Source organism: Nicotiana tomentosiformis, chromosome 3 (genome assembly GCF_000390325.3).
Source record: "Nicotiana tomentosiformis chromosome 3, ASM39032v3, whole genome shotgun sequence".
Taxonomy (NCBI): domain Eukaryota; kingdom Viridiplantae; phylum Streptophyta; class Magnoliopsida; order Solanales; family Solanaceae; genus Nicotiana; species Nicotiana tomentosiformis.
The window spans coordinates 112,723,258-112,733,423 of record NC_090814.1 but is presented as its reverse complement, the minus strand read 5'-3'; positions in this window follow the sequence as shown (position 1 = coordinate 112,733,423).

The following is a 10,166-nucleotide window of genomic DNA, read 5'->3' as shown; positions in this document are numbered from 1 at the left end:
CTGGGCTGTGCGAAGCCTATCCACAATCACCCAAACTGCATCAAACCTCCGCTGAGTCCGTGGGAGTCCAACAACAAAATCCATAGTGATCCGCTCCCATTTCCACTCCGGAATATCTAACTTCTGAAGCAATCCACCTAGTCACTGATGCTCATATTTTACCTGCTGGCAATTCAAACATCAAGCCACATACTCTACTATGTTCTTCTTCATTCTCCTCCACCAGTAATGCTGTTTCAAGTCCCGATACATCTTTGCGGCACCCAGATGAATAGAGTACCACAAACTGTGAGCCTCCTGGAGAATCAACTCACACAAACTATCTACATTTGGCACACATAGCCCGCCCTGCATCCTCAATGCACCATCATCTCCAATAGTGACCTCCTTAGCATCACCGTGCTGGACCGTGTCCTTAGGGACAAGCAGGTGGGGGTCATCATACTGACGCTCCCTGATACGATCATAAAGAGAAGAACAAAATTCCACACAAGCCAATACTCGACTTGGCTTAGAAATATCCAATCTCACAAACTGGATGGCTAGCCCGTATCTGCGCTTCTCTTCCGCTTCTGCACGTCCGCTTCTGCGAATCTATGGCCGCATCTGTGGTTCTAGCTGGACAGGGTCAAAACCGCTTCTGTGGTTCCATAGGCGATTCTTCGGTGCCGCACCTACGACCTAAAGTGCGCAAGTGCAATTACACCAGGTGCAACTGCTCCAGCAATTGCATAAGTCCCAAACTCAATCCGTTAAGCACCCGAAACTCACCCGAGGCCCTCGGGACCTCGACCAAACATACCAACCAATCCTAAAAAACTATACGAATGTAGTCGAGCCCTCAAACTGCATCAAACAACGCTAAAATCATGAATCATCCTCCGATTCAAACTTAAAGAATTTGAAACCTCCAAATTCGATAACCGATGCTGAAACCAATCAAACCACGTCCGATTGATCCCAAAATTTGCACACAAGTCTTATTCGACATTACAGACCTACTCCAACTTCCGAAATCTGAATCCGACCCCGATATCTAAATTTTCACTACCAGTCTAAATCTCCAACAATTCGACTTTTGCCATTTCAAGCCTAAATAAGCTACGGACCTCCAAAACACAATCCAAACACGCTCCTAAGTTCAAAATCACCCAACGGAGCTAATAGAACCGAAAAAATTCCATTCCAGAGTCGTCTTTACACAGTTCCGACTACGGTCAAAATCCTAAGACTTAAGCTTTCGTTTAGGGACTAAGTGTCCCAAATTACTTCAAACACCAAAATGAAACCTCCCGGCAAGTCACAATAGCAGAAAAAGATATGGGAGAAGAAGTAAATAGGGGATCGGGGCTCTTACTCTCAAAATGACTGACTGAGTTGTTACCTCCTTCCCCTCTAAAAACAATGGTTCATCCTCGAACGAGCATAAAGACATACCTGAGTGGTGAAAAGGTAGGGGTAACGGCTGCGCATAACATGCTCGGTCTCCCAAGTCGCCTCCTCGACCGGCTGTTCCCTCCATTGAACCTTCATAGAAGAAATGTTCTTTGACCTTAGCTTTCTGACCTGCCTCCCTAAAATAGCCACTGGCTCCTCAACATAAGATAGATCCTTGTCTAACTGGATTGAGCTGAAATCCAACACTTGAGACGGATCGCCATGATACTTTTGGAGCATAGAAACATCGAATACCGGATGAAATCCTGCTAGACTTGGAGGCAGGGCAAGCTCATAAGTAACCTCCCCAACTCGCCGCGATACCTCAAATGGACCAATGAACCTTGGGCTCAGCTTGCCCTTCTTTCCAAACCTCATAACGCCCTTCATAGGCAAAACTCGGAGAAAGACTCGCTCTACAATCATGAATGCAACATCGCGAACCTTCCGATCCGCATAACTCTTCTGTCTGGACTGGGCTGTGCGAAGCCTATCCTGAATCACCTTCACCTTTTCCAATCCTGAACCAAGTCCGTACCCAATAATCTGGCCTCGCTGGGCTTGAACCAACCCATTGGGGACCGACACTGCCTACCGTACAAAGCCTCATACAGTGCCATCTGAATGCTGGACTGATAACTGTTGTTGTAAGCAAACTCCCTAAGTGACAAGAACTGGTCCCAAGCACCCCCAAAATCTATCACACACGCACAGAGCATATCCTCTAATATCTGAATAGTGCGCTCGGACTGCCCGTCCATCTGAGGGTGAAAAGCTTTGCTCAACTCAACCTAAGTACCCAACTCATGCTGTGCGGCTCTCCAGAACCGTGATGTAAACTACGAACCCAGTTAAAGATAATAGATACCTGTACGCCATGAAGCCTGACGATCTCACGGATGTAGATTCGAGCTAGCTGCTCGAAAGAATAGGTAGTCATCATAGAAATGAAATGAGCCGACTTGGTCAGCCTATCCACAATCACCCAAACTGCATCAAACCTCCGCTTAGTCCGTGGGAGTCCAACAACAAAATCCATAATAATTCACTCCCATTTCCACTCCGGAATCTCTAACTTCTGAAGCAATCCACCTGGTCGCTAGTGCTCATATTTTACTTGCTGGCAATTCAAACATCGAGCCACATACTCTACTATGTTCTTCTTCATTATCCTCCACCAGTAATGCTGTTTCAAGTAGCGATACATCTTTGCAGCACCTGGATGAATAGAGTTCCGCGAACTGTGTGCCTTATGGAGAATCAACTCACGCAAACCATCTACATTGGGCACACATAGCCTGCCCTGCATCCTCAATGCACCATCATCTCCAATAGTGACCTCCTTAGCATCATCGTGCTGGACCGTGTCCTTAGGGACAAGCAGGTGGGGGTCATCATTCTGACGCTCCCTGATACGATCATAAAGAGAAGAACGAGAGACCACACAAGCCAATACTCGACTTGGCTCAGAAATATCCAATCTCACAAACTGGATGGCTAGCCCGTATCTACACTTCTCTTCCGCTTCTGCGCGTCTGCTTCTGCGGATCTATGGCCGCACCTTTGGTTCTAGCTGGACAGGGTCAAAACCGCTTCTGTGGCTCCATGGGCGCTTCTTCGGTGCCGCACCTACGACCTAAAGTGCGCAGGTGCAATTACACCAGGTGCAACTGCTCCAGCAATTGCATAAGTCCCAAACTCAATCCGTTAACCACCCGAAACTCACCCGAGGCCCTCGGGACCTCGACCAAACATACCAACCAATCCTAAAAAACTATACGAATGTAGTCGAGCCCTCAAACTGCATCAAACAACGCTAAAATCATGAATCATCCTCCGATTCAAACTTAAAGAATTTGAAACTTCCAAATTCGATAACCGATGCCGAAACCAATCAAACCACGTCCGATTGACCCCAAATTTTGCACACAAGTCTTATTCGACATTACGGACCTACTCCAACTTCCGGAATCTGAATCCGACTCCGATATCTAAATTTTCACTACCAGTCTAAATCTCCAATAATTCGACTTTCGCCATTTCAAGCCTAAATAAGCTACGGACCTCCAAAGCACAATCCAGACACGCTCCTAAGTTCAAAATCACCCAACGGAGCTAACAGAACCGACAAAATCCCATTACGGAGTCGTCTTTACACAATTCCGACTACGGTCAAAATCCTAAGACTTAAGCTTTCGTCTAGGGACTAAGTGTCCCAAATTACTCCAAAAACCAAAATGAAACCTCCCGACAAGTCACAATAGCAGAAAAAGATATGGGAGAAGCAGTAAATAGGGGATCGGGGCTATTACTCTCAAAATGACCGACCGAGTTGTTACCTCCTTACCCTCTAAAAATAATGGTTCGTCCTCGAACGAGCATAAAGACATACCTGAGTGGTGAAAAGGTAGGGGTAACGGCTGCGCATAACATGCTTGGTCTCCCAAGTCGCCTCCTCGACCGGATGTCCCCTCCATTGTACCTTCACAGAAGAAATGTTCTTTGACCTTAGCTTTCTGACCTGCCTCTCTAAAATAGCCACTGGCTCCTCAACATAAGATAGATCCTTGTCCAACTGGATTGAGCTGAAATCCAACACATGAGACGGATCGCCATGATACTTTCAGAGTATAGAAACATCGAATACCGGATGAAATCCTGCTAGACTTGGAGGCAGGGCAAGCTCATAAGTAACCTCCCCAACTCGCCGCAATACCTCAAATGGACCAATGAACCTTGGGCTCAGCTTGCCCTTCTTTCCAAACCTCATAACGCCCTTCATAGGCAAAACCCGGAGAAAGGATCGCTCTAAAATCATGAATGCTACATCGCAAACCTTCCGATCCGCATAACTCTTCTGTCTGGACTTGGCTGTGCGAAGCCTATCTTGAATCACCTTCACCTTTTCCAAGGCATCGTGAACCAAGTCCGTACCCAATAATCTGGCCTCGCTGGGCTTGAACCAACCCATTGGGGACCGACACTGCCTACCGTACAAAGCCTCATACAGTGCCATCTGAATGCTGGACTGATAACTGTTGTTGTAAGCAAACTCCGCAAGTGACAAGAACTGGTCCCAAGTACCCCCAAAATCTATCACATACGCACATAGCATATCCTCTAATATCTGAATAGTGCGCTCGGACTGCCCGTCCATCTGAGGGTGAAAAGCTGTGCTCAACTCAACCCGAGTACCCAACTCATGCTGTACGGCTCTCCAGAACCGTGATGTAAACTACGAACCCAGTTAAAGATAATAGATACCTGTACGCCATGAATCCTGACGATCTCACGGATGTAGATTCGAGCTAGCTGCTCGGAAGAATAGGTAGTCATCATAGAAATGAAATGAGCCGATTTGGTCAGCCTATCCACAATCACCCAAACTGCATCAAACCTTCGCTGAGTCCGTGGGAGTCCAACAACGAAATCCATAATAATCCGCTCCCATTTCCACTCCGGAATCTCTAACTTCTGAAGCAATCCACCTGGTCGCTGGTGCTCATATTTTACTTGCTGGCAATTCAAACATCGAGCCATATACTCTACTATGTTCTTCTTCATTATCCTCCATCAATAATGTTGTTTCAAGTCCCGATACATCTTTGCGGCACCTGGATGAATAGAGTACCGCGAACTGTGTTCCTTATGGAGAATCAACTCACGCAAACCATCTACATTGGGCACACATAGCCTGCCCTGCATCCTCAATGCACCATAATCTCCAATAATGACCTCCTTAGCATTACCGTGCTGGACCGTGTCCTTAGGGACAAGCAGGTGGGGGTCATCATACTGACGCTCCCTGATACGATCATAAAGAGAAGAACGAGAGACCACACAAGCCAATACTCGACTTGGCTCAGAAATATCCAATCTCACAAACTGGATGGCAAGCCCGTATCTGCGCTTCTCTTCCGCTTCTGCGCGTCCGCTTCTGCGGATCTATGGCCGCACCTGTGGTTCTAGCTGGACAGGGTCAAAACCGCTTCTGTGGCTCCATGGGGGCTTCTTCGGTGCCGCACCTACGACCTAAAGTGCGCAGGTGCAATTACACCAGGTGCAACTGCTCCAGCAATTGCATAAGTCCCAAACTCAATTCGTTAACCACCCGAAACTCACCCGAGGCCCTCGGTACCTCGACCAAACATACCAACCAATCCTAAAAAACTATACGAATGTAGTCGAGCCCTCAAACTGCATCAAACAACGCTAAAATCATGAATCATCCTCCGATTCAAACTTAAAGAATTTGAAACATCCAAATTCGATAACCGATGCCGAAACCAATCAAACCACATCCGATTGACCCCAAATTTTGCACACAAGTCTTATTCGACATTACGGACCTACTCCAACTTTCGGAATCTGAATCCGACCCCGATATCTAAATTTTCACTACCAGTCTAAATCTCCAATAATTCGACTTTCGCCATTTCAAGCCTAAATAAGCTACGGACCTCCAAAACACAATCCAGACGCGCTCCTAAGTTCAAAATCACCCAACGGAGCTAACAGAACTGACAAAATCCCATTACGGAGTCGTCTTTACACAGTTCCGACTACGGTCAAAATCCTAAGACTTAAGCTTTCGTTTAGGAACTAAGTGTCCCAAATTACTCCAAACACCAAAATGAAACCTCCCGGCAAGTCACAATAGCAGAAAAAGATATGGGAGAAGAAGTAAATAGGGGATCGGGGCTATTACTCTCAAAATGACCGACCGAGTTGTTACCTCCTTCCCCTCTAAAAACAATGGTTCATCTTCGAACGAGCATAAAGACATACCTGAGTGGTGAAAAGGTAGGGGTAACGGCTGCGCATAACATGCTCGGTCTCCCAAGTCACCTCCTCGACCGGCTGTCCCCTCTATTGAACCTTCATAGAAGAAATGTTCTTTGACCTTAGCTTTCTGACCTGCCTCCCTAAAATAGCCACTGGCTCCTCAACATAAGATAGATCCTTGTCCAACTGGATTGAGCTGAAATCCAACACTTGAGACGGATCGCCATGATACTTTCGGAGCATAGAAACATCGAATACCGGATGAAATCCTGCTAGACTTGGAGGCAGGGCAAGCTCATAAGTAACCTCCCCAACTCGCCGCAATACCTCAAATGGACCAATGAACCTTGGGCTCAGCTTGCCCTTCTTTCCAAACCTCATAACGCCCTTCATAGGCAAAACTCGGAGAAAGACTCGCTCTAAAATCATGAATGCTACATCGCGAACCTTCCGATCCGCATAACTCTTCTGTCTGGACTGGGCTGTGCGAAGCCTATACTGAATCACCTTCACCTTTTCCAAGGCATCCTGAACCAAGTCCGTACCCAATAATCTGGCCTCGCTGGGCTTGAACCAACCCATTGGGGACCGACACTACCTACCGTACAAAGCCTCATACAGTGCCATCTGAATGCTGGACTGATAACTGTTGTTGTAAGCAAACTCCGCAAGTGACAAGAACTGGTCCCAAGTACCCCCAAAATCTATCACATACGCACATAGCATATCCTCTAATATCTGAATAGTGCGCTCGGACTGCCCGTCCATCTGAGGGTGAAAAGCTGTGCTCAACTCAACCCGAGTACCCAACTCATGCTGTACGGCTCTCCAGAACCGTGATGTAAACTACGAACCCAGTTAAAGATAATAGATACCTGTACGCCATGAAGCCTGACGATCTCACGGATGTAGATTCGAGCTAGCTGCTCGGAAGAATAGGTAGTCATCATAGAAATGAAATGAGCCGACTTTGTCAGCCTATCCACAATCACCCAAACTGCATCAAACCTCCACTGAGTCCGTGGGAGTCCAACAACGAAATCCATAATAATTCACTCCCATTTCCACTCCGGAATCTCTAACTTCTGAAGCAATCCACCTGGTCGCTAGTGCTCATATTTTACTTGCTGGCAATTCAAACATCGAGCCACATACTCTACTATGTTCTTCTTCATTATCCTCCACAAGTAATGCTGTTTCAAGTAGCGATACATCTTTGCAGCACCTGGATGAATAGAGTTCCGCGAATTGTGTGCCTTATGGAGAATCAACTCACGCAAACCATCTACATTGGGCACACATAGCCTGCCCTGCATCCTCAATGCACCATCATCTCCAATAGTGACCTCCTTAGCATCACCGTGCTGGACCGTGTCCTTAGGGACAAGCAGGTGGGGGTCATCATTCTGACGCTCCCTGATACGATCATAAAGAGAAGAACGAGAGACCACACAAGCCAATACTCGACTTGGCTCAGAAATATCCAATCTCACAAACTGGATGGCTAGCCCGTATCTGCGCTTCTCTTCCGCTTCTGCGCGTCCGCTTCTGCGGATCTATGGCCGCACCTGTGGTTCTAGCTGGACAGGGTCAAAACCGCTTCTGTGGCTCCATGGGGGCTTCTTCGGTGCCGCACCTATGACCTAAAGTGCGCAGGTGCAATTACACCAGGTGCAACTGCTCCAGCAATTGCATAAGTCCCAGACTCAATCCGTTAAGCACCCGAAACTCACCCGAGGCCCTCGGGACCTCGACCAAACATACCAACCAATCCTAAAAAACTATACGAATGTAGTCGAGCCCTCAAACTACATCAAACAATGCTAAAATCATGAATCATCCTCCGATTCAAACTTAAAGAATTTGAAACCTCCAAATTCGATAACCGATGCCGAAACCAATCAAACCACGTCCGATTGACCCCAAATTTTGCACACAAGTCTTATTCGACATTACGGACCTACTCCAACTTCCGGAATCTGAATCCGACCCCGATATCTAAATTTTCACTACCAGTCTAAATCTCCAACAATTCGACTTTTGCCATTTCAAGCCTAAATAAACTACGTACCTCCAAAACACAATCCAAACACGCTCCTAACTTCAAAATCACCCAACGGAGCTAACAGAACCGACGAAATTCCATTTCGGAGTTGTCTTTTCACAGTTCCGACTACGGTCAAAATCCTAAGACTTAAGCTTTCGTTTAGGGACTAAGTTTCCCAAATTACTCCAAAAACCAAAATGAAACCTCCCGGCAAGTCACAATAGCAGAAAAAGATATGGGAGAAGCAGTAAATAGGGGATCGGGTCTATTACTCTCAAAATGACCGACCGAGTTGTTACCTCCTTCCCCTCTAAAAATAATGGTTCGTCCTCGAACGAGCATAAAGACATACTTGAGTGCTGAAAAGGTAGGGGTAACGGCTGCGCATAACATGCTCGGTCTCCCAAGTCGCCTCCTTGACCGGCTATCCCCTCTATTGAACCTTCACAGAAGAAATGTTCTTTGACCTTAGCTTTCTGACCTGCCTCCCTAAAATAGCCACTGGCTCCTCAACATAAGATAGATCCTTGTCCAACTGGATTGAGCTGAAATCCAACACATGAGACGGATCGCCATGATACTTTCGGAGCATAGAAACATCGAATACCGGATGAAATCCTGCTAGACTTGGAGGCAGGGAAAGCTCATAAGTAACCTCCCCAACTCGCCGCAATACCTCAAATGGACCAATGAACCTTGGGCTCAGCTTGCCCTTCTTTCCAAACCTCATAACGCCCTTCATAGGCAAAACCCGGAGAAAGACTCGCTCTAAAATCATGAATGCTACATCGCGAACCTTCCGATCCGCATAACTCTTCTGTCTGGACTGGGCTGTGCGAAGCCTATACTGAATCACCTTCACCTTTTCCAAGGCATCCTGAACCAAGTCCGTACCCAATAATCTGGCCTCGCTGGGCTTGAACCAACCCATTGGGGACCGACACTACCTACCGTACAAAGCCTCATACAGTGCCATCTGAATGCTGGACTGATAACTGCTGTTGTAAGCAAACTCCGCAAGTGACAAGAACTGGTCCCAAGTACCCCAAAATCTATCACATACGCACATAGCATATCCTCTAATATCTGAATAGTGCGCTCGGACTGCCCGTCCATCTGAGGGTGAAAAGCTGTGCTCAACTCAACCCGAGTACCCAACTCATGCTGTACGGCTCTCCAGAACCGTGATGTAAACTACGAACCCAGTTAAAGATAATAGATACCTGTACGCCATGAATCCTGACGATCTCACGGATGTAGATTCGAGCTAGCTGCTCGGAAGAATAGGTAGTCATCATAGAAATGAAATGAGCCGACTTGGTCAGCCTATCCACAATCACCCAAACTGCATCAAACCTTCGCTGAGTCCGTGGGAGTCCAACAACGAAATCCAAAATAATCCGCTCCCATTTCCACTCCGGAATCTCTAACTTTTGAAGCAATCCACCTGGTCGCTGGTGCTCATATTTTACTTGCTGGCAATTCAAACATCGAGCCACATACTCTACTATGTTCTTCTTCATTATCCTCCACCAGTAATGCTGTTTCAAGTCCCGATACATCTTTGCAGCACCTGGATGAATAGAGTTCCGCGAACTATGTGCCTTATGGAGAATCAAATCAGGCAAACCATCTACATTGGGCACACATAGCCTGCCCTGCATCCTCAATGCACCATCATCTCCAATAGTGACCTCCTTAGCATCATCGTGCTGGACCGTGTACTTAAGGACAAACAAATGGGGGTCATCATACTGACGCTCCCTGATACGATCATAAAGAGAAGTCCGAGAGACCACACAAGCCAATACTCGATTCGGCTCAGAAATATCCAATCTCACAAACTGGCTGGCTAAGGCCTGAACATCCAATGCCAATGGCTTCTCTACTGCTGGTA